Raw genomic sequence first — 26,836 nt, forward strand, 5'->3', positions numbered from 1 at the left:
TCACAATAGCTAGGAAATGGAATCAAACTAGTTGTTCATCAACAGATGAATGAATAAGACAAATGTGGTCGATGCATATAATATCATACTAGTTAGCTGTAAAGAGAAATGAAATCATAAAGTTTTCTAGCTTCATATCCATTGTTTTATGCATGTAAGTTGGAGCACAAATTGAAGTAAGGAGCCATTAAAGGAGGGGCAACAGAATATTGTAGACAAAAAAGGGAGTGGTATGTGATGTTGTGGGTGGGCAAGCTTAAGCATCAAGGTATGTGGACGTATGGGTGAAGAGGACTAAAGGGAGAGCTAACATGAATGAAGAGGGGATGAAAAACCCCATGGAAGTCTACTATAGCAAACCCAACTTTTAAAAAGAAAGGATAGTAAAACACATATAAGATGAAATAAAGGGGAATTCTGTGGATTAAAAGTACTGGAGGAAGAAGAATGAGAGAAGGAGCAGTGGGTGGGTGAATCAAGACTAAAGATGTATCAGGGGAACTCATGAAAATCTACTAGTTAGTAAGCCAATTTCAAAAGACATCTTTAAAATCGAGTTTTACAGTTATTATTTGGAGCTGGAAATTTAACAAAGCAAACAATGAACCAAGTATTTGCTGAAAGTGTCTAGCTGAGCTTGTGCTATGCATAAGGGAGCCTTATCTTCTTAGACAAGGAATTACTGGTCCTCAGGAACTGGTCATGAAGACAAACAATTTGTTGCCACAGGAATAATTTGTACCAAAGAGCAGTCAGATAATGTGCATGGGAAAATCTTCAGCTCTTCTACCCTGCAGCTCTGGCCCTACTTAGAGCAAAGGGATAAAATATAAGTTATGGAAGTCTTACTGACAAAAGTGTATAAGTAAAATCTTTAGCCAATTATTAATTGATCATTTTAAACATTTTAAAAGATATAGCAATAACTCCTAAGAACAACGATTAAAATACATATATAATTAATATGAAAAAATCTTAAATTATATGGATATAGTCATGGATACTTAATGTAAATGTAATACAATTATGTATAATATCCAGGTAATACATTTAAAATAAAAATCAAATGAAATCGTAAAAATTCTCAAGAGGTATGCAATCAAGACTTGGAATTATTACAAAATATTAACGTATACACTCACTCTTTTGAATAAGAAGAAATCTCAACAAGGCATGAGACTATAACACTCAGCAAACAACAGTAAAAATTATTTTTCTTTGATGGTGGATTAGGCAGATAAATTCTTCAAAGCATCTTATAAATATCTTCAACTAATTAAAGTTAACCATATATAAATACTATGAGAAGACATAAGGAGAATGAAGGAGTAAATCATGGATGCCAGTAAATAATTAGACTCCTAAAAGCTAATCAATGGAACTTCTGGAATGGAAAAATAATAAATCAAATGATTTTTTTTCTAACAGATCAACGGTAGATTTGAAAATGGATGAGGAAAGTTAATTTAAAGTTAGGAAAATAGGCCTCCTCCCGACGGTCCTCATCGCACAGGCCGGGTCGCCTCTCCCCCATCTGCCCCTGCAGCGGAAAGTTAAGTTTGAAGAGGGGGGACGAGGGGAACATGGACATGAAGAAGAGGATCCACTTGGAGCTGAGGAACCGGACCCCGGAAGCTGTTCGAGAACTTGTCTTGGACAACTGCAAAGCGAATGATGGAAAAATTGAGGGGTTAACAGATGAATTTGTGAACCTAGAGTTCCTCAGTTTTATAAGTGTCGGCTTATTTTCAGTTTCAGATCTCCCCAAGCTACCTAAATTCAAAAATCTTGAGCTCAGCGGTAATAGAATCTTTGGCGGTCTGTACAGACTAGCAGAAGAACCTTGGAGCCTTTGAAAAAGTTGGATTGTCTGAAAAGCCTGGATCTGTTTGGCTGTGAGGTCACTAATCTGAATGATTACTGAGAGAATGTCTTAAGCTCCTTCCCCAGCTGTCCTATCTGGATGGCTATGACCGGGAGGACCAGGAGGCCCCTGACTCAGATGTGGAGGTGGATGGTATAGAAGAAGCCCCTGACTCTGATGCTGAGGTGGACGGTGTGGACAAAGAGGAAGAGGATGAGGAAGAAAAGATGAAGAAGAAGATGAGGATGGTGAGGAAGAGGAAGATGATGAAGATGAAGACGAAGATGTAGAAGGAGAAGATGATGAAGATGAAGTCAGTGGAGAGGAAGAAGAATTTGGACATGATGGAGAAATTGATGAAGATGAGGATGAGGATGAAGAGGAGGAAGAAAGTGGAAAAGGTGAAAAAGAGAAAGAGAAACAGATGATGAAGGAGATGATGATTAAGACCGGAAACAATCTGCAAGAAACAGAACTGTTGAGTATTGGTTGGACTGCTCATGGATTTGGTAGCTGTTTTAAACAGGTAGCTGTGATACAAGCCCCAGGACACCCCCACCCAAAGAGCCAAAGAATAGTTCCCAAGACATTCCGCTTTCGTTTAGCCCCTTGGTAATCCACCATCAAGCGTGGGGACTGCCACCCCAACAAAATTGTAAATGTTGTTAGGTTTTCGTTTAAGACTCTTGCTGTATCGTGACAGCTGTGATTGGTGAGTTGACCGTCCTGGCTGCCAGTTACACTGCGATTGTAACAACATTTTTACTTTATGTACAACAAGGAAAAGCTTTGTAAATAAAATCTTAACATTGTGAAAAAAAGGTAGGAAAAATAAGATCTTCCAATAAAAAGGATAATAGAATATACATAAATACATAAGCACCCATAGACTTGTATCTAATCAAGGTTGTCAATACATACCTAATAGAATTAGTAAAAGACAAAGAAACGGGAATAATGTATTTGATGATATAAAGGAAAAAGTTAAACTTTGCCTAAAATTCTCAATCCATAAATCATAAATGGTTACCATAGTCAAGTGCTTAAATATCAAAGGCTAGCAGACGCAACTGACTGATAACATACAAAGAATAACAAAGGGATTAATAGTTAAATCTTCATTATAATCAATAGATCTTATAAAGCAAAAATACTTAATTTAGAACACTAAAACAAAAAAATTCAACATCTTTATTAGTTACTACTTTTTTTTTTGGTTTTTCGAGACAGGGTTTCTCTGTATTGTCTTGGAAGCTGTCCTGGAACTCGCTTTGTAGACCAGGCTGGCCTCGAACTCACAGAGATCCACCTGCCTCTGCCTCCCGAGTGCTGGGATTAAAGGCATGTGCCACCAACGCCCGGCCTAGTTACTTCTTTCTTTGTTGTTACAAAATACCTGTTATTAAGGAGTTTATGGAAGATAGGGTTTGTTCTAGCTTACAGTTTGAGAAGATACTTTCCATCATGGTGGGGAAATCTAGCAGGCAGGAGAAAGGGGAAGGGTAATCACACTTCACTCACTGCCAATGACCAGAAAGTCATACAGGCTGTAAAACCTAAAGGACTACCCTGATTAACACTCTTCCTCCAGTGAGAGCCCACCTCCTAAAGATTCCACAATCTTCTCAAACAGCACCACCATTTGGGAAAGGGATAGTCAGCATCAGTCAGAGGTCCATGCCTTGCCCAGCTAGTACAGACTGCTTTGCTTTGACTGGTTTGTGCATTCTTTTATGAATGGAGAGGTTCTGTGGCTAGCAGTTACTGCTCATGAATTTCCTATGCCAAATCCACAGGGGCAGATCATTTTAAATGTGAGGAGACATCCAAAGGGAGTCCTTGGAATTATCACTGCCATTTGGGGGTAATAGCCAGGAGTTATCAAAACTAAATCCTAGTACTGGGAATAAGTTGGTCAAGGAGGCACCAGAGGCCTTAAAAAGACACAGGCTATTGTCATTTCCCATTGACGCTCACTAGGTTGGCTATTACTGAAGATATTGCATGCCTTGTATGTAAGGTGTAAAGAAATCAAACTGAAACTGAGCTTGACATTTTCTTTCTGCTTGTCAGCTTCCATAGTGTTATACAGTGCAATGCACACTATTAGAGGACAAAACACCTACCTGAGCACCCTATTAACTATAATACCAATGTTTCAGGTACAACTTTGGTGCAACAGTAGAATAACATTTAAAGAGTCAACCAAATGCTCTATTATTAGTTCAGAGTCCTGCCTCACAACAGGAAATTCATGCCCGTTACCACAAACATTATTAAAATCCATAACTGGGAAGTCTTAGCCAGGAAGAAGAGAGGACCTTACTATTTATGGCTAGCTAAATCAACATAGAACCAAGCAGGCTTCTAAATATTTATACTCATTCCAACAGATTAAATGTTCGTTTCAGTCTTATGCCGGTAAACTTTACAATGAAAGGAGGCCAAACCTAAGATGAATGGCTACCCGAGATACTGAAAATAATTAACAGTTGAGTGTTCGGGTATAAACAAGACATTAACAGCACTCCCTCTAAGGTCCAAGGAGTCACATGGAAGAGGAATTGAAAGCATAATTAGGCAGTTCTCAACATTGATCACAGAAGCTTTATTTTCAGTGAGAAGCAGATAATGCAAACAATTATTACTTGTTAAAGTGATGAGAAAAAGTCAAGGTGAATTCTCATCCATTTATCAATCACTGCCAAAGCTCATAGACTCTGGGAACATTGCAGGACTGAGCGTGGGAAAATGGAAGATGGGAAAATGGAGAGAAGTGCTGCGAAATCCTGTCTTCTGGGCATAACATGGTTGCATACCCATGAACTCATAGCAACTTCATTTACTTATACAAGATCAGCAAAGATCCAGCCAAACTAGCAAGAAGGGTAATAATATGGGTTTCATGAGGTCTCACATTTCACTGAGGAGTTATTGGCAACTGCTGGGGTCTGGAGAAGAATGATCATTTTTCTTTGTGGATGTGGTTGTCTATGTAGCAATGGATGATCTCAATGCATCTACAGGCAGTACTTACTTGAAATAGTGGCATATAGAAGGAAGAAGTTGGAGAAAGAGGACAGGAGGAGAGACAAGATGAAAAAAAGAAGTAGAAAGAGTAGGAGAGAAAAATGAAAGGAGAATGTTTTGGATGGACGTGTGGGGTGATACAGAAGATAAAAATTGTTATAATATACTGTATACATGCAAGAAATTTTCAAAGACATAAAGGAAACAAGCAGCCAGAATGAAAAAGGGGCTCTGAGCTCAGATACCCAGAATAGAACCAAACATGAATGGCAAAAAATGTGCCAATAAAATGATTCCTAATGATATTCTGCTATACTCACAGATTGGTGTTCAGCCCAATTGTCATTAGTGGCATCATTCAGCAACTAATGGGATCAGACAAGGAGGCCCCTAGCCAAACACTAGGTGGAGTTCCGGGAACCCCACAGAAGACGGGGAAGAAGGACTGTAGGAGTCAGAGGAGTCATGGACAACATGACAACATAGCTCACACAATCAACTAAGTACATTCACAGGGGCTCACAGAGACTGAAGGGACAATCATGAACCCTGAATGAGTCCGAGCAAAGTATTCTGCATATATGTTATATTGTGTAGCTTGGGATTCTTGTGGGATTCCTAACAGTGGGAGTTGGGGGTTTCTCTGACTCTTTCGTTTGCTACATGAACCCTTTTCCTTCTCCTGGTTTGCCAAGTCCAGCTTTTATAAGGAAGTTTGTGCCTAGTTGTATTGTAACTTGTTATGCCATGTTTGGTTGCTACTGGGAGGCATTCTCTTTTGTGAAGGAAAAGAGGCGGAGTGGATCTAGAGAGAGAGAAGCTGTGAGGGAGAAACTAGATTGAGGGATGGCACTATCAGATGGGTAAGAATCTGTTGTTACATAGGTCACAGACAATGGGGAGAACACAATACTATTAGTCCATTAAATGGACATAGTGTTAAAATGACTGACTCCTAATGACCTATTGTTATAACCACAGATCAGAACATCTTTCAATGCTTACCAGAGAAGCATCTCCTTTCAGTAGTATGAAATTAACACAGAAATACCCATGCCAATTAGATAGTGCTCAAAGAACAGAAGTCTATGGAGTGTTCAGTCCTAAAGAGACTTTCATATCACACTCCTCTACTCTAAACCTTGGGATCTTTGTAGAAGAGGGGGCCTAAGGTCTGTAAGAGCCTACGGTGGGGAATAACTCCAAGGAGAGAGTGTTTTCTAGACACAATAGGGCAGATGAATGTATGAACTCACAGAGATTATGACAACATGCACAAAACCTATGCAAATTTAAGCTAGACAAAATACCAGTGTGGAGGGTAGAAGGTGGAGATGTAATCCCACAACTAGCTAAGCAGCTATTAGCCCTTAATGGCTGCTGGGAGAGGGAGAGTTGAGCTTTTGATGCTATTGCTATTTGATTTTTTAATAATATGATCCATGGTAGGCTGACCAAATAGCAGAGCAGGCCCAAATCTCAACATTAGCTGAGCAACACAAACTGTACTCAGATGAGGGAAAGAAGTGACAAAAAAGTAATCTCAAAGTTGACTGGAAAGGAATGGGAAGGTTAAGAGTATGGTAAATAGAGAAGTTGATGGAAAGGATATGTTTAAAGCATTTGGAAAAAAAGCTCAAAGAATTAATAGAATTATTTACAGAGGGATTTTAATGGAGGTACCCTGTATGGATGTACAATATTGCATCCAGAAGACATGATATATTAAATGAAAATCTGTGTCAGGTGCATGATATCTCACAAAAGTTTATTAGCCAAGAAGGCCACAGAGGTCTCCAAAATTACACAAGCTATTCCCATTGCTATTAATTTCCCACTATAACTTGATGGTAAGATTCCTTTCCTAAAGACACTGCCTATTTTATTTGGAAAATGTAGATAAATCAATCTCAAACTAACCAATAACATTTCCTCTCTGCTACCTAGGTTTTATAGTTCCATAAGGTGTTATCCTGGCTTCTAGGGTAGAAAATACATCAATGGTCTTTCCCAGAGCTAGATTTTGCATGCCACAAAGCTAACATGCCAGGCAAGGTGTGACCACTGTTGCTATAGTGGTATGGATATAATGGAACTAATCAACCATGTCTTGAATGGACTTGAAGCCTACTTAAAATAGTGAATTCATAACTTGTATCATAAACCTGGTCAAAAGCCCATGGCTGAAGAGGTCATAGTCCCCAGGGGGAGAATTTGCTGCTGTGGTTTAAATATAAGATGTCTCCCATTGGCTCATGTTTGAACATTTTTGTCACCATACGGTAGCATTATTTACAAAAGTTACAAAACTATTGGGAGATCTTGATGAAGGAAGTGTTTCACTGGAGGTGAGATTTTATTTTTAATTCTGGTCCCCGACTTCTAGTTCTATCTGCCTCCTGTGTGGTGATGAAATGTTGTTATCCAGCAACCTGCTCCAGCTGTGATGCCTTTTCCTTCACAATTGACTCCATTCTTCTGGAAATATAAGCTATTAAAATAAGTTCTTCTCCCCTAAACTGATTTCATTTGGTATTTTATCACAAAAAAGAAAATAAACTAATATACTGCTATTGTTATTTTGCTAAATGGTCATGTTGAAAAACTACTTTATAAATATTTGTGTTTATACCATAGATCTTTACTCCTTTAAGAATTCTTAGAAAAATATTTTTGCAGTTAGCATCAGATACATAGACCCAGAGAGGTTAGGTAAAGAGGAGGGGTCTCAGGGTAGCACGTGGATCTTCCTTGGAAGGGGGGGTAAATAGATATTACAGGGTTGAGGGGGTATGGGATCAGGAGGAATAAGGTTATTGGAGGAGACAGAATAGAAGGAGAGAGTTCATGGAGAGACAGTTTGACTTGGGAGCATCTGGAGATTGGTGTGGAAACTTAGTGCAGTACAAACTTCCTGGAATGAGGTTGATCCTAGTGAGGACTCCTAGTAATAGCAATACAGAGTCTCAATTGGCCATGTATTATAGCCAGGCAAGGCTTACAGTGATGGTCCTGAGTTGCATTCAGTCAAGTTGTTCACCGATGGGGTCCCATGGAGATCCCAAAACAGCCCACACTGATTCTAGGAGAGAGGGTTGCACTCTGCACACTCTCAGTGGAGTCCTATTGCTGTGGATAATATCCACAGAGCTTACTGAACATGGAGAGGTTTAGCTGATGCACAAATGGAGCCTTCATCCCTGTGTTCTAGTCTTTTTGGTGCAGAAAGGTACTCTGCATACTACTCTGAAGACCAGCCCAACCACAAATCCATCCACCTATAATCTGTCCTGCCTGAAAGATGTGTTCAGGAATTGGTGGCACAGAAATTATAGAAATTGTCAACCAATGCCTGTCCCAACTTGAGGCCCATCCCTGCTGGGATGGCCCAGGAACAGAACTGGCGACTGAATAGCCCAGAAAATAAGGTGGAGCAAAACATGACCTGTCTAAAAAATTAATGTAATGGTTCCTAATGATATTCTGCTCTATTCATAGTTCCCTTGTTCAGTCATCATCAGAGAGGCATCCTCCAGCAGCAGATGTGAGCAGGTACAGAAACCCACAGACAAACATGTGGAGAGAGCCTAAATAGGAGGTTTCCAATGGGTTCTTCCCCTCTCGAGATTGGGGGACCACATGGAGGAGGGGGAGGAAAGATTGGAGTCGGAAGGGATAAAGGACACCTGGAGAACATGGCCCACTGAATCGACTAAACAGAGTGCAGATGGGCTCACAGAGCTGAAATCATCCAAGATGCTCTAAGTGTGCAGTGTCTTAAGCAATAGGGAAAAGTAACCAATTGTTACATCAATAATCTAAAGTCACTTGGACTACCATGAACAACCATTTGAAAAAAAGTTTCTTGTGCCTGGTACTGGAATTTTTGTTAGTCTATGGCTGTTGTGGGGAGTATTATCAGCCCAAGTGGCTTAAATTCCTTTAAGCTGTATGTGTTTATTATAGTTGCCTAAAATTATACACTATACATTTAAATATATGTATGTAAAAACATGTATATACTTATATGCATGATGCATAATTTGGGGAAATATAAAATAATATAATTACTTAAGGCATAATTAAACAACCTCAGTATTATTTGTTCTCCCTTATCCTTCTGAATTGACATCTCTCCCTCCACTCCATTATTCCATTTCCCACTTCACATCACCTGTATCCTGTTATTCCCCCTCCCAACCTCTCCTAACCGACAGTCCCTTTATACTTTGCTGATTTATGTGTTTACTTTGTGTTGTGTACTCACATCTAAGAATCCAGAGCTAGGAACCCAATGTCTTTCTGGGTCTGGGTAATCTCACTCAATCTAATTCTTCCTAGTTCTGTCCTACCTGACAATTGCATGACTTAATTTTTCTGAATAGCATTACATTGTATATATGTACTACATTTTACTTGTCATTCACTTGTTGAATGACTTTTTTGGTTTCCATTTCCTGGCTACTGTGAACAAGGTGGTAATGAACACTGCTGAACAATATCTGTTGAGTAGGATGTCACCAACACAAGCTTTCAAAAGAAATGGAGTTTATTAAAATATGCACAGAAGTGCTTTTTAAGTCATCCTTCCTGAATTTCCTCAGTCTTTGCTGAAAAGATAATTGTAAATTGCTTTTGTTCTCTATTGTCAATGCCTTGCTATATTGGTTGCCTATTTATTTTCCTTATTTGGCTTTTGTTGGCATTATTTTGTTTTGGTTCACCAGTCTATGTTTTCCCTAGTGTCAATGTCATTGCCGTTTACTAGGGATCTATTCTGAACAGTTTTTATATGATCCTGGTTAAACATGCACCTTGTTAAAGTGAATAAGTAAACCTTATCACAGCAGTGCATAGTTTAGTGACTTGAATATTGAAATAAAGACAATAAGTATTTAGAATTTATTTGATTGTCTGTGGAAATCATTTGTAACAAGTTCAATTGAGCTGAGCAAACATCTTGTTCACCTACCATGCCCGTTCTATCAATTTAGTTTTATGGTGGAAGAAGGCATACCTTTAAAGTGTTCAGTAACAAAATAAGTTGAAGAGAAGAAAGAAACATAGGGAAAAGAAACTCTTCCAGGTTCAGGTTAGGCAGCAAGAAAAGGAGTTTGCACTGAAAATGCTGGTGCATCATCTCATCCTCAAACTAATCATCAATGAAAGGCAATGGGAAACTTCAAAGAGAGCAGCACACCAGTTCTCTCCAATTAAAGTAATCTACTCAAATTGACCCAAACCAGATATTTCCTTTAATTTGAAAAATTATAATGCCTATTCACTTTAATCTTCTAGCCGTATAATGAAATCAGAGTTACTGCCACTAATAAGACTGACATTACTAAGCCAGCTCCAAAGCAGCAGTTGGATGATGTAGTAACAATCACACAGAGTAATTCTCCAGATGTTTCAAGAAAGACCAGCACCTCACTTGTTACCAAAGAACAATGAAGTATTTTGATTTAATTTTTATCCAAATAAGAACTTTAAAACCTTTTTTATTAAAAAGTCATTGTATTTGGTATCAAGATACCCCACATTGCTCCAGTGATAAAGTACAAACAAGTCATTCTAAGTATCAACAACAAGCCCCTCTTACAACCACCTGTTCCAAATTTGATTTTCTACACAGGAATATACAACAAAAACATGAAAAAGCATTTTTCCTTCTAATGCCAAAGATAGCTGCACTGTTGCTTTGTCTTATCTGGGAAAAAGTTTAGATTGTTGGAAATACAGATAAACACTGTTACCTTCATTTTTACAGCAAACGCTAAAATCATGTAGACACCCGTATGCTTACGAGTGGCAACTTATGAGACACAATTGATGGCAGGGTTAACATAATATTTTATTCAGTCTTGCAGTTGTCTTTCTTTTTTACATTACCTTTTGTTTTGAAAGTAGATCTGGGAACAGATTCTATTTGGAAAAAGAAACCCTTTCAAGCAAAATTGAGACATTAAAATTAACTGTTCCTTCTTTACTATACTAGCCCATAAAGCAGCCAAATACTCTAATCACTCATTATGAAGTTCAAACGTTAGATTCACTATTAGGCAATATTTTTAATTTAGGTGATAGCCTTCTAAAAACTGCTTAGATAGGGTCTCAGATCCACTTAAACTTCTACCATGTATATAGAGTAGCAAATCCTAAGGCCATGTGCAGCTTGGGCAGGAAAATGTACAACTGGGAGGAGAGTTAAGAAGAAAGAAATGACTGTAATCTCAGCTGAAGATTTAATGATCAATTTAATGATATTCTATTAGTGAATATCAAGAAACTTATCTTCTTAGGAACTGTGTACCAGTGGCAGATACTCTGTTTCAGATCTTAACTTCTATGCTGTGCCTAGTACAGCATCCCACCAATTTGATGGTTTCTTTAAAAAGTAAAAACAGAGTTATCATATAACTTGGCAAATCTTCTTGTAGATCTAAATTCAAATGGAATGCTCATTGCTCCTCTCTCTCTGTCACTGGGTTCCTTGGGTTCAGTTCAGTGATTAGTTGTGTGTTTGCCTCTGCTTCCATCAGTCACAGGATGAAGGCTCCCGGATGGTTATACACATCAAGTTCATTATCAGGAATGGGCATTCGAGGTGGTCTCTCCACTATTGCTTAGCTTGCCAATTGGTGTTATGCCTTTAGATCACTCGAGGTCACTCTGGTGCCTGATCTGTCTTCTATCCTATGATTCCCTCTTGTTTTCTATTGATACACAAGAAGGGAGATGAGGAGGAACTGAAATCAGGATATAGTATGTGTAAAAAATTTATTTACAATAAAAAGGAAATATTTGTATTACTTTGAGAATATTAAACAGTAAATATAAACTTATTAATAAAATTTGTATGGGATCAGTGTATGTTACTTACAAAATAGAAATGAGATAAATAAAATAATATATAAAGCCATTATGTTCATTAAGTTGAAATGTTCAAAACAATAATGATGCCAAGATTGATGATTTGATAAATAATTTTCATATGGCTCATAGCAAAATATCCAGTTTTTTAATTAATATACAGATGGTCTCAAAATTATGATGGTACAACTTGTTATAGTTTTATTCTGAAAAGATGCCAAAGTAATACATATTCAAAGAAACATTATTTTGTATTTTCAAGTTCTTTCCTAGGATTAGGAATGCAGCACATGCAGTCTTGGGCAGCAGTCAGCCACATGATCAGGAGTATAAACATCTACAATACATTGCTAAAATATGATGTAGACTAAGTTAGGTGTTTTGAATGTAAGATATTCCAATTTATAAATTTGTTGTATGACACATTTGATCATATTCTTTCTCCTTTCCTGAGCCCTCTCAGATTCTCCCCATCACTTCACCCACTGAACTTAATGTTCAATGAGTTTATTATAAAGCAATCTCATCATTAGTCAATTATCCATTTTATATGAAATTAGGTAAACTACACTTAAAACAACATGAAATAGTATATAATAAATTAAAGAAATTACCCTATCCTATAATACAGCTCACTATTACTTTATAGTAATCAATAACTCTTTGGTATTAGTAAGGGAATGCACCCATAGATTAGTAGAACAGATTAGACTTACTCAGATATAGCCCTAAACTACCTGCATAATTGATCCTAATGAAAGCAATGAAATGGAGAAAATATTTCCACACATGCCACTAGGGTCAAATGTCACTGTACAAATATAGCAAAGAAAAATAAATAAATTTAGATCTATACTTTACACTGTATACAAATCATAAGTTAAAATGAGTGGTAGAATGAAATGTAAAACTTAAAACTGCCAAAGTTTTTTAAAAATAAGGGAAAAACCTTTAGAAACTAGGTGTAGAAAAGGAAGCGGTGTACTCTCAGTAAGTGAAATAAATAAATTTAGACTTCAACAACATTTAAACTTGTTCTGTGAAAACTTACATTAAGAGAATAAAAATACAGACTGGGAGATGCTATTTGTAATTCACCTATCATAAAATGAGTAGTATTTAGTATATTAGAATATTCACTGTGGAAGAAAAAAGTTGCTACCTTCCATTGAAGAAGATATGCAAACCGCAACTGTACATTTTGAAAAGTTATTACATGAATGAAAGTGAATTCCAAAGGAATAATGATCACACACTTATCAGACTGACTAGAATCAATAACAACATTTGGATGAGAACCAGAGAACCTAGTAAAATATCACATTATAATGAGAATGGATGATGGAGCAGCAGGCTTTAAAATAAAACTTTTAATATAACTTTAAAATGATATCAAGTTTAGGGAAATCGCAATACTTTTAAAACTTCTTATTTACTTATAGTCATTAAGATTGTATTAACATCAGGATGGAAAAGTAGATAAATGGAACAAAATAGAATCTAGAAATATATTCACATATAATCACTTGATTGAGAAGAAGGGCCAAGTGAAGTCAATAAGCCTATCAAAGACTCTTCAATGTGTTGGAACAATTGGATGTCTATATACATAAATATGAACCCAGTTCTCTCCTAGGACACAAAGGAAAAAAAATTGAGGACCTGGAGAGAAGGGCCAGTATTTAAGAACACTTGCTGTTTTTCCAAAGGACTGGTTTTCAATTCCCAGCCCCTACACAGTGGCTCAGAGCCACGTGTAACTAGTTCCAGGAACAGGAGACTGCTTCCTGAACATAACATCAGTAGCACAGACACTGGGACCTCTTGAAACTGAGAAGCTTCTGCAGGGCAAAGGACACAGTCCACAAGACAAAACGACAGCCCACAGAATGGGAAAAGATATTCACTAACCCCACGTCTGACAGAGAGCTGATCTCCAAAATTTACAAAGAACTTAAGAAGCAAGTCTCCAGAACACCCAAGGACCCAATTAAAAAGTGGGCTGCAGAACTAAATAGAGAATTCTCAATAGTGGAGTCTAAAATGGCTGACAGACACTTGAGAAAGTGCTCAACATCATTAGTCATCAGGAATATGCAAATCAAAAGAACTCTGAGATACCATCTCACTCCCTTCAGAATGGCTAAGATCAAAAACATTTATGTCGGTTTATGCTGGAGAGGATGTGGAAAAAGGGGAACACCCCTCCACTGCTGGTGGGAATGCCAACTTGTGTAGCCACTTTGTAGTTCGATATGGAGATTCCTCGGGAAAATGGAAACCAGTCTACCACAAGATCCAGCAATTCCACTCTTAGACATATACTCAAAAGATTGACCCTCATACAATAAGGACATCTGCTCAACTATGTTCATAACAACATTATTTGTAATAGCCAGAACCTGGAAGCAACCTAGATGCCCCACAACTGAAGAGTGGATAGAGAAAATGTGGTACATTTACACAATGGAGTACTACTCAGCAGAAAAAAATGGAACCTTGAAATTTGCAGGCAAATGGACAGCACTAGAAGAAACCATCCTGAGTGAGGTAACCCAGTCACAAAAAAGACAAACATGGTATATACTCATTCATATATGGATTTCAGACATGGAACAGGGTATTGCCAGCCTACAATCCCACCGGCAGGGAGTCTGGGAAGCAGGGAGAACCTTAAGAGAGAAATGCATGGTAACCAAGATCAGTATTATCGGACAAGACCTCCTAATTGGATTGGGAACAGGTGTCGGAAGTGGGGGGGGCAGAAGGAGATGGGAGAAAGAGAGGGGAAAAAGAGGAGGGGAGAGGAGGACATGGGAGAGCAGGAAGGTTGAGCCAGGATAAGAATACAAGAGAGAAGGATGAGAGATACCATAATAGAGGGAGCCATTATAAACTGGAGGAGAGATCTGGCACTAGTCAGATCTTCACAGATTTACAAGAATGACAACTGGCATTAAGGCTACCTTAACTACCCTCCCATGATAATGAGAATGATGACTACCTCATATGTCATCCTAGAACCTTCATCCAGTGGCTGACAGAAGCAGAGGCAGACACCCACAGCTGGGAACTGAATTGAACTCCTAGAACCCAGTTGCAAAGAAGAGTGATGAGCAAAGGAATCAAGATCAGGCTGGCGAAACCCACAGAGGCAGCTGACCTAAACAAGGCGGAAAGCATGGACCCCAGACCAATGACTAAGAGGCCAGCATGGGACTGATCCAGACACCACCACCCCTCACATCCCCCAAACCTGGGTGTCAGAGAAGAGGCCTCGGCAATCTGTAGAACCTTGGAGAATAGAGCAGTATTTATTCCTGGCATACAAATAGACTCTGGGAGTCCATTCCACATGAAGGGATGCTCTCTCATTCAGGTCACATGGGGGAGGACCTAGGCACTGCCTGTGTTATATGACAGACTCTGAAAATCCCTCATGGAAGCCCTTACATTCCCTGGGGAGCAGAGGGGAGATGGAGTGGCGTGGGGGGTTAGAAAGATTGGGGGTTGGAGGAGGAGGGGAGGGAGAGGGAACTGAGAGAAACATATGTAAAAAGTAAAAGAAAAAAGAAAAAACTAAGAAATTATAAAGCTGGTAGTTTATAAAATAGTCATACTTTAGAAATAGTGACTAAGTTTAAAAGAGATTAAGAAAATAAATATAAATGAATGAATAGAAAATTAATAATAAAATTTCAGAAAATGTACCAGAAAAAAAGGGAATACCTGTTCCTGAAATCTGTTTTGTGACAGAGCTTTAGCTGTTGCTTTAAACTGACAAAACTACCAGTCGTCAAAAGCATCTGAGTTCTTGAGAAGAATAAAATCTTTCCTGAGTTAATGATTGAAAAATAACAACCACCCGCAAGGTCCTCCAAGTTGCTAAACCAGAGGCTGTTAAGGACACCTGCCTTCTGCTGATAGAGTAAGACCTGTGGATTAGATTTTTTAAGAAGAATTCCCTACAGTTGACTGAAACAATGTGGAGAAAAGTTGATTCCACTGTCCTCATGTCCAAGGTCTGAAGAGTCCTTTGCAGCAGTTGAGGTGAAGGGCAAGGTGGGTCAGTGGCCAGCGTTGCCACTTTTGTGGGTGGAGTTTCTTCAGTGGCCACCAGTCTTCTTGGAGGAAATAGGGTGGTGCCAGCACCTGGCCTGTCTCTCTGTTATAAAAAGCTTTTTAATGAAACACTTAAATGCCATGTTCTCTACATCTCTGAGCATTTGAGGGCTGTCTGTCTGTTCATCTCACCAGACAAAATTTATCTTTAGTGATTTGCCTTAAGCACATAGGTGGCTACAGAAAAATCCCCATTTGTAATAGAAGCTTTACCTTTGTAAACAGCTTACAGGAAGAACTGGGTGGTATAAATATTTTGTTAATTTGAAATAGACCTTTATACCTTTAAATGTTTACCATCATTTAAAGATATAATAATTTAGAAATATTTGATACTTAGCATGGTTGAATTTAAACTGCATATAAAGTTACCTTATATTCCTTAAACAGTGGCTACATGTACACATACATATAGATACATTAAAAAGAACTGGGTAAAAGTAAGAAGGAAGGACCAGAGTGTAATTTCTTTTTTTTTACATTTGAAATTTCTTATACATCTATCTGTATTTTATTTTTATAAAGGATACATATTGTTTATTTCTGTTGAATAAATGTAAAATCCACAAATGTAAAATCTTATGTAGAATATTGTTTTCTAGGACTAGAAGTATGCATTAAAACACTGCAAGTGGGGACACATGAGGACAGAGTTTCTGTCCCACCTGGTTCCACAGTCATTTAGCCCCAAATAAATACACAGAGACTTACACTAATTATAAACTGTTTGCTCAATGACTCAGGCTTCATATTGTCTATCTCTCTCTTAATTATATATATATATATTATTTTTAAATTTAGATTAGAAACAAGGTTGCTTCACATGTCAATTCCAGGTCCCTCTCTGTTTCCCTCCCTTCCTCCCATGCCCTCCCTCCAGCCCTCCTCAATATCCCCTCATTTCCCCAGGGAGGGTGAGGGCCTAGACCCTTCCCCAAGTGTTCAGGGTGAGAGTGCATCAGAGTATAATTTCTGATCTGCATGTTGTAGCAGACAGACAGATTAAGAGACAGAGTCAGTGACAAGAAGGCAGATCTGCTGCAGATAGAACAGGGGGCTGTGGAAAAGAACAGTATTCCATAAACGAGCCATACGCAACAGGCCCAGCAAAGGAAGAAATTAGAAGCAAAAATAAAAGCACAAAAGTAAATGAATTGTGTTTGTCAGCAGGGTTTGCTGGCAAAAGCTGGCTAGAATGAGTGGGTGTGCCTGCAGCTATGTCACACAGTCAAGATGGCCGCCTCCATAAGCACATTCCTGTCTGCCAGCAGAAGTGGCCTTTTTTCCTCCACGAGTGAGTCAGAAAGATATGTGATCACCGTAGGTAGGTCTAAGAGCAGTGCTAGGGTACAAAACCCGAGAGACCCCTCGTGGGTCTGAGCAGTACAGAACCTGGGAACCTCAAACCTCATTCTTGGGGGAAAAAATGAAAAACTCTCAGAGCATCCTAAGCAGATGCTAACCCAGGCTGGAGCTGCTGGTATCTGTATGGAGAAGAAATATTGTAGAAGCACAGCTGGATGGAAAAGAGGAACTTGCCATTCCAAGCTGAATGAACAGGAAAGAGACAAAACAGGACACTCCCAGGTGGAAGGCAGTTCCCACCCTGAGACAGGTTTAACCACAGTGGGAAGTGGCAGGATGCTTCTGTGGCCGATGGGAGTTTTAGCTTTTTAGCTTTCGGGGAAGAGGAGTGAAAGAGACAAGTGAAACAGAGTAGAGGCCGTATTCCCAACTATGAATCACTAGTAGAATGTGGGTGCCAAAAAGCAGGCACATGGTTTGATATGGGGGGCCCAACTTCCATGCGATTGGCAGAGATCCAAAACCTATAATCTCCAGCATCCCAGAGACTTACTGTGTGAAAGGCAACAACCGATTTCTGTGATTCGTCAAGGATGGATCTGTGATTTTTGACTGATCTGAAAAACGAGAGAGACCACAATCTCAATAAGTCCTAACTCACGGAAGGAAGGAAAGGGCAGGCTTACTAGACATGGCAATGGTGGCTAGAAGAATCCAGAGATCCTTAGTTGGAAAAGCAACTGAGCTGAAGTTTACAGGGTCCCGGCATCTCAGACTGCACAGGCAGGAGCACAGGAAAACCTACCGAGTCATGATCATCAAAATGTTGGTATTTTGCTTAAGATTAGAAATTAGAAATTAGAAGGAGGCAAAAGGTGAAACATGAGCCAAGAGATACATTAAACACAGAGTTTATTAAAGGGCGGGAAGTGCAAGAGGCGGGGAAGAGAGAGATAAAGGGAGAGCGCATAAGAGAGAAGATACATAAGAGTGAGATAAGAGAAGAGTGAGGTAAAAGTGCGATAAGAGTGACAATATTGTCCTATATCTTAATTTGGCTTGCCTTTGTGTAGTTTTAGTTTTCCAAACCCATTTCATTTGTCACTTAAATCTAGTCATTTTGTTTTTATATGAACTAAAAATTTTAAAAATGAAAAGACAAATAGATTTTACTCCAGTTTAAAATTACATGAATAAATATTTTAATTTCTAAAAAATGTAACACTTCACCATGTTTGTTTAAATTATTTTCATTGCATATTACTTGGAAATAATTGTAGCAGGCTTTTTCTTTTAGATCATCAATAACTCCCAAAGCATGACAGGGAGACTTATTAGTTATGAATGTTGAGCTCTTTAATCTGTTTGTCTTTACCTATACTTCACCTTGGGACTTTTCAATCTTTCTTTCTTCCTGCATGTCTTACTGGGACTTTTTACTTTTCTTCCTTTCTGCATGTCTTACTCGGACATTTTTTCTTTCTTTCTTTCTTTGTTTCTTTCTTGCTGCATATCTCACTTTCACTGCTTTCTGCGTATGGCTGGCTGGTGGCCTTCTGGCTTCTGGTCTCCAAGTGTCCCTCTCTTTTTCTCTCATTCTCACCTCCTTCTCTCTCAAGCCTAGATTACTTCTCCTACTTATTCTGTCTACCTGACAGCATTGTCTAACCCTCTTCTGTCTAGCTATTGGACTTTCAGCTTTTTATTGCATAAACCAGTGTCTTAGGCAGGCAGGCAAGATGAAGCAAATGCAATATATTTTTACATAATTAAACAAATGTAGCACAAACAAATGCAACACATCTTTGCATCATTAACAAAGGCAGCAGAAACAAATGCAACACACATTCACATAGTTAAAGTAATACTTCGCAGCACAGAGGAATGTAACACATCTTTGCCTAGTTAAGAATAATATTCCACAAGTCATAACTACTCCTTTTCTTATACCTTTAATATCTCGAGGTAGGCAGAATCTAAATAATTAGTTCTCTTATAGATTGTCAAGAATTACTAATAAATGGTGTGTATAAAAAGATTCAAAAATGGCCTGAAGAAAAGTGAGAAAGAAGAATAATGATGCCCCAGGAGATAAGGAAACAGAGTATATACATGATAAACAATGAAATACACATGATATCACAAATAGACAACTGAATAGATGACAAAAATTTAAGCCTATGCTATTACATATATGATTAGATCACATTAGCTTTTGATTAATCTCCCAGAATATATTTTCTAGAAAGTATAAAGTATAATAACTTGATACTTTATTTTATCCAAATGGACAACAGATGTCATTTACTTTATTGATATCTTACATATACATATGCATAAAAAGATAGAACACAAACAATTATGCATATTAACACACAAATTCATTTCACATGTAAGAAAAAACACATATAAAACCATACTGGATATATAAAACACTAAAAGTAGCATTCACACATACAAGTCTTTTATTCCTAAATATATGATTTTATTTAAATTAGAAACATGAATATTTCACATGTCAATTCCAGCTCCCTCTCCCACCCCTCCTCCCTTGTCCTTCCACCAGCCTTCCCATCCCCACATCATTCACCAGGGAGGGTAAGGCCCTCCTTGGGGGGGATGTCTAAAGTCTGTCATTTCATCCAGGGCAGGACTTAGGCCCTTCCCCATGTGTCCAGGCTGAGAGAGCATCCCTCTATTTGGAATGGGCTCCCAAAGCTCATTCATACACCATGGTAAACACTGATCTACTACCCAAGCCCCAGTGATTTCAGTGGCCTCCTCACTGGCACTACATTCATGGAATCTGGATCAGTCCCATGTTGGCCTCTCAGCCATCAGTCTGGGATTCAAGAGCTCACATTATCCCGTCAGCTGTCTTTGTGGGTTTCACCACCATGGTCTTGACCCCTTTGCTCATCACTCCTCCATCTCTGTCACTGGGTTCCAGGAGATCAGTTCAGTGTTTAGCTGTGGGTATCTGTCTCTGCTTCCATCAGTCACTGGATGAAGGTTCTAGAATGGCATATAAGGTAGTCATCAACCTTATCATCAAGGAGGGGCTGTTAATGTAGTCTTTCCAATATTGCTTAGTTTGCCATTTGGTGTTTTCCTTGTAGATCACTGGAGATCTCACTAGTGTCAGCTTTCTCCTCAAGCCTGTAATGACTCCGTCTATTATGGTATCTCTCATCCTGCTCTCCTCTATTCTTACCTTGACTCAAACTTTCTGCCCCCCCCATGACTTCTTCTCCCCTCCTCTTACACCCCACTCTTTTTCCTGGCTCCCTCTCCCCTCCCCCGATGTTTCCAATCTGCTCAGGAGATATTGTCTCAGTCCACTTCTCTGGGGGAATCATGCATCTTTCTTGGGAAACTCCCAGTTTCCCAGACTCACTGCCACTGGGATTGTAGGCTGACACTCCCCTGATCCATATTTAAAATCCATATATGAATGAGTACATACCATGTTTGTCTTTGTGTCTGGGTTACCTCACTCAGGATGGTTTCCTCTACTTCCTTCCATTTGCCTGCAAATTTCAAGATTCAATTATTTTTTTTCCGCTGAGTAGTACTCTATTGGTTAAATGTACCACATTTTCTCTATCCACTCTTCAGTTGTGGGACATCTAGGTTGCTTCAAGGACCGAGCTATTACATATAATGCTGTTAGGAACATAGTGGAACAGACAACCTTGTTGTGTCAATGTGCATCTTTTGGATATATGCCTAAAAGTGGAATTGCTGGGACTTGTGGTAGACTGAGTCCCATTTTCCTGAGGAATCTCCATACTAATTTCCATAGTAGCTGTACAAGTTGGCACTCCCACCAGCAGTGGAGGAGTGTTCCCTTCTCTCCAAGTCCTCTCCAACACAAACTGTCATTGGTGTTTTGATTTTAGCCATTCTAACAGGAGTAAAATGATATCTCAGAGTTGCTTTGATTTGCATTTTCCTAATGGGTAATGATGTTGAGCACTTTCTCAAGTGTCTCTCAGCCATTTTATACTCTTCTATTGAGAATTCTCTATTTAGTTCAGTCCCCCACTTTTCAATTGGATCTTTTGGTGTTTTGGAGACTTGCTTCTTGAGTTCTTTGTAAATTTTGGAGATCAGCCCTCTGTCAGATGGGGGTTGGTGAATAACTTTTCCCAATCTGTGGGGTGCCTTTTTGTCTTGCTGACTGTGTCTCTTGACTTACAGAAGCTACTCAGTTTCAGGAAGTCCCATTTATTAATTGTCGATCTCAGTGTTTGTGCTACCAGTGTTACGTTCAGGAAGCAGTCTCCTGTACCAAGTAGTTCAAGGGTACCTCCCACTTTCTCTTCTAACATGTACAGTGTGGCTGGATTCACGTTGAGGTCTTTGATCCATTGAGACTTAAGTTTTGTGCATGGCAATAGACATGGATCTATCTGCAGTCTTCTATATAGCAATATCCAGTTATGCCAGCACCATTTGTTGAAGATGCTATCTTTTTTCCAATTTTATAATTTTAGCTTCTTTGTCGAAAATCAGGTACTCATAGGTTTGTGAATTAATCACAGGGTTTTCAATTTGATTCCATTGGTCTACCTGTCTGTTTTTGTGCCAATACCAAGCTGTTATCAGGACTATAGCTCTATAATAGAGCTTGAAGTCAGGGATGGTGATGCCTCCGGACATTGCTTTGTTGAGCAGGGTTGTCTTGTCTATCCTGTATTTTTTGTTTTTTCATATAATGTTGAGAATTGTTCCTTCAAGGTCTGTGAAGAATTGTGCTGGGATTTTGATGTGGATTGCATTGAGTCTGTAAATTGCTTTTGGCAGTATTGCCATTTTTACTACATTGATCCTACCTATCCAAGAGCATGGGACATCTTTCCATTTCCTGGTATCTTCTTTAATTTCTTTCTTTAAAAACTCAAAGTTCTTTTGATACAGGTCTTTATCTTGTTTGGTTAGTGTTATCCCCACGTATTTTATGTTGTTTGTGGCAATTGCAAATGGTGATGTTTCACTAATTTCTTTCTCGGTCCTTTTATCATCTATATATAGTAGGGCTACTGATTTTCTTGCGTTGATCTTGAATCCTGCCACATTGCTGAAGGTGCTTATCAGCTTCAAGAGTTCCCTGGTAGAGTTTTTTGGGTCACTTAAGTAAACTATCATATCGTCTGCAAACAGTGAAAGTTTTACCTCTTCCTTTACAATTTGTAACCCCTTGATCTCCATTTGTTGTCTTATTGCTCTAGCTAGAACTTCCAGTACAATATTGAAGAGGTATGGGGTGAAGGGACAGCTTTGCCTTGTTCCTGATCTTAGAGAAATTGCCTTGAGTTCCTCTCCATTCAGTTTGATGTTGGCTGTTGGTTTGCTGTATATAGCTTTTATGATGTTTAGGTATGTTCCTGTTATCCCAGATCTCTCCAAGACCTTTATCATGAAGGGGTGTTGGATTTTATTAAAGACTTTTTCATCATCTAGTGAGATGATCATGTGATTTTTGTTTCTTAGCTTGTTTATATGGTGGATTACATTGATGGATTTTCATATGTTGAACCATCCTTGCATCACTGGAATGAAGCCTACTTAATCATGGTGGATGAGTTTTCTGATGTGTTCTTGGATCCAATTTGACAGTATTTTATTGAGTATTTTTGCATCAATGTTCATAAGGGGATTGGTCTGAAGTTCTCCTTTTAGTTGTGTCTTTGTGTGGCTTGGGTATCAATGTTATTGAAGCCTCGTAAAAAGAGTTTGGCAAAGACCCTTCTGCTTCTATTTAAATTGCTTATCTGTTCTTGATTTAATTTTGGTAAGTGATATTTATCCAGAAAATTGTCCATTTCCTTTAAATTTTCAAATTTTGTGGAGTACAGCTTTTCAAAATATGACCTGATGATTCTCTGGATTTCCTCACTGTCCGTTGTTATGTCTCCCTTTTCATTTCTGATTTTGTCGATTTGCATGTTTATGTTTTGCCGTTGAGTTAATTTGGATAAAGGTTTGCCTATCTTGCTGATTTTCTCAAAGAACCAACTCTTTGTTACATTGATTCTTTGTATCGTTTTCCCAGTTTGTACTTTATTGATTGCAGCCCTCAATTTAATTATTTCTTGGCATCTGCTCCTCTGGAGTGAGTTTGCTTCCTTTTGTTCTAGAGCTTTCAATTCTGCTGTTAACTCTCTAGTGTGACTGTTCTCCAGTTTCTTCATGTGGGCACTTAGTGCTATGAACTTTCCTCTTAGCACTGCTTTCAAAGAGTCCCATAAGTTTGGGTATGTTGTGTCTTCATTCTCATTGAATTCTAGGAAGTCTTTAATTTCTTTTTTTATTTCTTCTTTGACCCAGGAGTGGTGCAATTGTGTATTATTCAATTTCCATGAATTTACAGGGTTTCTGCGATTTGTGTTATTGTTGAATTCTAACTTTAAGGCATGATGGTCTGATAAGATACATGTAGTTATTCCATTTTTTTGTACCTGTTGAGGTTTGCTATGTTGCCAAGTATGTGGTTGATTTTTGAGATTCTGTGTGGAGCTGAGAAGAAGGTATATTCTTTTGTGTTTGGATAGAGTATTCTATAGATGTCTGGTAAACCCAATTGGGTTATAACTTCTATTAGGTCCTTCATATCCTTAAGTTTCTGTCTTATGGTCCTGTCTAGTGGTGAGAATAGGGTGTTGAAGTCTCCCACTACCAGTGTGTGAGGCTTTATGTGTGATTTGAGTTTTAGTAATGTTTCTTTTATGAACGTGGACGGCTTTGTATTTGGGCCATAGTTGTTCAGAATTGAGACTTCAGCTTGGTTGAGTTCTCCTGTGATGAGTATGAAGTGACCGCCCTCATCTCTTTTGATTGATTTTAGTTTAAACTCTAATTTGTTAGATACTAGGATTGCTACCCCCACTTGTTTCTTGGGTCCATTTGATTGGAAAATCTTTTCCCTACCCTTAGCTCTGAAATAACTTCTGTCTTTGAAGCTGAGGTGTGTTTCTTGTATGCAGCAGAAGAATGGATTCTGTCTTTGAATCCATTCCGTTAACCTGTGCCTGTTAACCTGGGCAAGTTAATACCATTAATATTGAGAGAAATTAATGACCAATGATAACTCATTCTTGTTTGTTTTGGAATGGGTGGTGGTGGTGGAATTGTATGTGGATTTCCACCAGTTTTTCTTTTACCTGTTGGTAAGGTAGGATTATCTATTGCCTACGTTTTTCTGGTTGTACTTAACTTCCCTGGGTTGGAGTTTTCCTTCCAGAATTTTCTGTAGAGCTGGGTTAGTGGATATATATTGTTTAAATCTGGTTTTGTCATGAAATATCTGGTTTTCTCCATCTATATTGATTGAAAGCTTTACTGGGTATAGCAGTCTTTGTTGGCATCCATGGGCTCTTAATGTTGGTAGAATATCTATCCAGGACCTTCTGGCTTTCATAGTTTCCATGGAGTAGTCAGGTATAATTCTGATAGGTTTGCTTTTATATTTAACTTGGCATTTCTCTAGCTGCTCTTAATATTCTTTCTTTATTCTGTATGTTTGGGGTCTTGATTATTATGTGTCAAGGGTTTTTTGGGGTCCACTCTATTTGGTGTTCTGTATGCTTCTTGCACCTTCATTAGCATGTCTTTCTTTAGGTTGGGAAGGTTTTCTTATATTATTTTGTTGAATATGTTTTCTGGACCTTTGAGGTGGGTTTCTTCACCTTCTTCTATACCTATTATTCTTAAGTTTGGTCTTTTCACGGTGTCCCATATTTCCTGAATAATTTGTGTTAGGGATTGGTTGGACTTAAAATTTTCTTTGGTCGATGAATCTAATTCTCCTCGTGTATCTTCAACACCTGAGATTCTCTCTTCCATCTCTTGTATTCTATTAGTTATGCTTGCATCTGTAGTCCCTGACTGTTTTCCCAGCTTTTCTATTTCCAGCATTCCTTCAGACTGTGGTTTTTTTATTGTTTCTATTTCATATTTCAGCCCTTGCACTGTTTGAATTGTTTCTTGCAATTTTTGTTTTGTTTTTTGCTCCATTTCTTGCATTTTTTTTGGATTTTTCTTCTATCTCTTTAATGGATTTTCTCATATCCTCTTTGACGGCCTCTATCATTTCCATGAAGTTGTTTTTCATGTCATTCTCTTCTAGTTCCTTTGTGTTGGGGTGTTCCAGTCTTGTTGGAATAGGGTCTCTGGACTCTGGTGGTGTCATATTGGTTTTTCTGTTGCTCCTTGTGTTTTTATATTGTCTTCTTCCCATCCGTTCTTGCAGTGGGTTCCAGAGGGTGCCTCTTCCTCTCCTGATGGGTGTGGGACCAGTTTTCCCTTCTTGAGGGTGTAAGCAAGTCCACTGTTCTGGTAGCTCTCCACTTCCTTGTCTTGTGGGTGGAGAAATGGACTAGGATGCTGGGGTGCTTTGGATCCCATTGGGATGGATGGGAGCCCAAGTGGTATACCCTAGGCACAGAAGTGTGACCTGGAGACAGGCCCTGATAATGTTAGTCACGTGGGTGGAGCAGGAGACTAGGATACTTGGATGATGCCATTGTGGCGGTCCCCAAGTACCTGCAGCTGATCTAGTCCTACTTCCGTGGGTGGAGCAGGAAATTATGGTACCTTGGCTCCTGCTGCCTCTGCTGGGATGGAAGACTCAGTGGCAGAGCCCAGGCCCATGCAGGCGGTCCGTATATGAGCCCTGGTTTACCTGGACCCATGGGTGGGGCAGGAGGATAGGGAGCTTTGGCTCCTGTCGTTGGGATGGTAGACGCAGTGGTAGACCCCAAGCACAGACAGCCAGTCTAGTCCTAGTTCCTCATATATACAAGTCTTTAAGGCTACACCTGAATGTAGATATAACTGTTATAATTAAAAATTAAGCTTTATAAACTAACAAAATCTCTTTTTGTTATCTGGAAAAAGGAGCCTATATTATAAGCATCACTCTGGTATTAACCTGAGGTAGGACATGGACATGTCATCAATAGTCTTATCAAGATTTAAACCTTGGTAAATTCAATAATGTTAGCAGTCTCAATAAACACCCATGAGTGCAAGAGCAGTGCAAATGTTGTGGGGGTATTAACCACTCTCTGGTTGGATTTAAGGCGTGATCCATTGGAAGAAACTTACTGCAAATATGACCAAGAACCCAGAATTGAAAAGATCCCAGGGTGAACCTACTAAGAATATAGTATCAAGCTGTTCTCCAAATTCACATTTCTCTAGCCCTAGATTAGTACAATTCTGAGACCTCATCAGAAAAATTTATTTGTGCAGTAAATGAGAGTTAATGTAGAAACTCACAACTGGTCAGAGAATAAGTGCAGAGAAAAAGTGACTGTTGAGTTTTCAGCCGCAAATGGAACATCTGTATCATATCTCCGGAACATCTGTATCATATCTCCTCCCCAATGCTCACGGACCATCTTGGAATAAGAGACAGAATGATTATGAGAGCCAAATATCATAGAGATCAAGAGCAAAATGCTGTCTTCTAGACACAACAGGATTGCTGCATTCATGAATTCACAGCACCCGTGGTTGCCTTCACAAGGCTTTTACAAGATTATGCTGTCAATATTCATTGTTTTTTTTTTTTTTTTTGGTTTTACGAGACAGGGTTTCTCTGTATTGTTTTGGAGGCTGTCGGTCCAGCCCGGC

At 38.8% G+C, this 26,836-nt stretch overlaps 1 pseudogene; it reads left to right on the forward strand.

The window, feature by feature from the left end:
• Window positions 1–1,542: 1,542 nt before the first annotated feature.
• On the forward strand, window positions 1,543–2,457 carry LOC101823605 (annotated as a pseudogene).
• Window positions 2,458–26,836: the final 24,379 nt, after the last annotated feature.

This window comes from Mesocricetus auratus, unplaced genomic scaffold, assembly GCF_017639785.1.
Source record: "Mesocricetus auratus isolate SY011 unplaced genomic scaffold, BCM_Maur_2.0 Super-Scaffold_100003, whole genome shotgun sequence".
NCBI classification, from domain to species: domain Eukaryota; kingdom Metazoa; phylum Chordata; class Mammalia; order Rodentia; family Cricetidae; genus Mesocricetus; species Mesocricetus auratus.